A 2092-nucleotide genomic window follows, 5' to 3' on the forward strand; every position below is an offset into this window, starting at 1 on the left:
TCATTCTGTGCTGCCAATTAATGTTGGAAACAAAAAAGTCAGAAACTGTGTGAACCACACAGTGTTTTCATTTGTTTAGTACGAATTGGAGTTCATCCATATTAAAGAGTTTGTTTAAAATTTAAATGTATTCTTTTTTTAAATTAGCAATCATTTAAAACAACAAATCTAGAAAACAAAACATCTTGGCAGAGTCATCACTTAGTTGCTGCCTGATTTATACGTTTTTGAAGACAGTATGGTTTTATGAAAGCTACTTAACATTTAGAAAATTATTTGTAGGAGACTTAAGAGAATTAATGGCCAGCTAACAAAATCCAGACTGTTAAATAACAGTTTGCTTTTTTTTACTCTGTTTACTTTTTTCCTGCTGCTGTCACTCGAGCTATTTTTTTCACCTGATAAGTGTTACTGGAAATTAATTTTGTTTTATGGGAAGCTGTGATTGAAGTTGAGAGAGACAGAGTGTGGGATGGTCAAGAAGACAGAAAGAGAACTCAAGGGAGCTGTTACAAACGATGGGCCAAGAGAAGGGTTGGAGGGACAGAGAACTAGACAGAACCTAGACAGTCACTAGAAATATACAAACCCAAGCACTGACATCTCCTGACTTCATATGCCAGATGAATGTTTTCAGCAGTTTCTCTCTGAGCTCCATCATGTGTTCTAGAGAAGGTTGAGTCACTCAATATTTATGTAACATCATCTTTCCTGAAATTTTTCTGCAACAGTTAATTTGTGGGTCATAATTTTCAGCACCTAGCATATCACAATATAACAGGAAAACAGAGTACAAATTAAACAAGATAAGCTGAAGTTTCTCAAGTTATCCCACACTATGGCTGTGTGTATCCTTCTGAAAAAAATAAAAGTAGATTAACAACCCTACAGAAAATAGACAAAAGATATAAAACAATAAGCCTGAGGCCAATTTTTAAAAAATTCACAATAAGAACACAACACACAGGAGACTGGCAGAAACAGAAAGCTGGACAGCATACCCTAATTCAGGCACCACAAAACATAAGCTCCACTCTGCTTTGTTAGCAAGAATATAGAGTGATAGAATCCTCATAAAGGGATTAACTAGCATTTGGGAGTAACTGGCTTAAGGTTCCTTTGATTTTTCTACATATTAACCATGTCTAGCAACTTGAGGATTATTTTGAGGGTATACTGTAGAAGGGTATAAGGTTCATGGGGTCTATTTAAAGTGTACCTTTGTTAAACTTTCCATAGTGGAAAGTTTAAATGTTAGTGTCTCCTGGCAGAGAACAATCTCCAAGGGTACCAATAGAACCTAAGCAGAGCCACCCACCAACAAAAAGAACTACAGCAGAAAATAATGGTCATTCAGAAACTGAGGACTAAGGGTTTTGCCTGTCCTTAAATAAAGTAAATTAAGCTTTATCTTGCTAGTTGGATAAAAGGATGGGTAGATGGATGGATGGATGGATGGATGGATGAATGGATGGATGGATGGATAGATGGATAGATTAATGGAACAAGTTTCAACAATGGCACTGAATGTCTTCCTAATTAGATGGTAACTCAGATACAGGGTAAAAAAAGACTAGCATTTTCTTTTTCTTTCTTTCTTTCTTTCTTTCTTTCTTTTCTTTTTTTTTTTTATTTTTTCGAGACAGGGTTTCTCTGTATAGCCCTGGCTGTCCTAGAACTCACTCTGTAGACCAGGTTGGCCTCAAACTCAGAAATCTGCCTGCCTCTACCTCCCAAGTACTGGGATTAAAGGCATGTGCCACACTGCCCAGTGCATTTTTCTTATTTCCAAGTAAACTTGAAGATGTTGAAACTCTTTGTATATTTTCTAGATTGTAGACATGTAATAAGTTTGTTTCCTTCTCTTCTTCCTCTATCTGCCTAACATTGTGATATTCCCACTGAAAAGCATGCTTTAGCATTTGCAAGGTGGCATTAAAGATCTCCCCAAATGCCAGCACTATGTCAGCCACTTTCACTTTTCCAATGCTATTTCCAAGTATTAACTTTTACTTATTATTTCCAGCATAATTACAATAGTATGTGGTTTTTGTTACTGAATATTTCTTTTTTGGGTTTTTTTTGGTTTTTT

The sequence above is a fragment of the Mastomys coucha genome, unplaced genomic scaffold, assembly GCF_008632895.1.
Source record: "Mastomys coucha isolate ucsf_1 unplaced genomic scaffold, UCSF_Mcou_1 pScaffold12, whole genome shotgun sequence".
In the NCBI taxonomy this organism is placed as follows: Eukaryota; Metazoa; Chordata; class Mammalia; order Rodentia; family Muridae; genus Mastomys; species Mastomys coucha.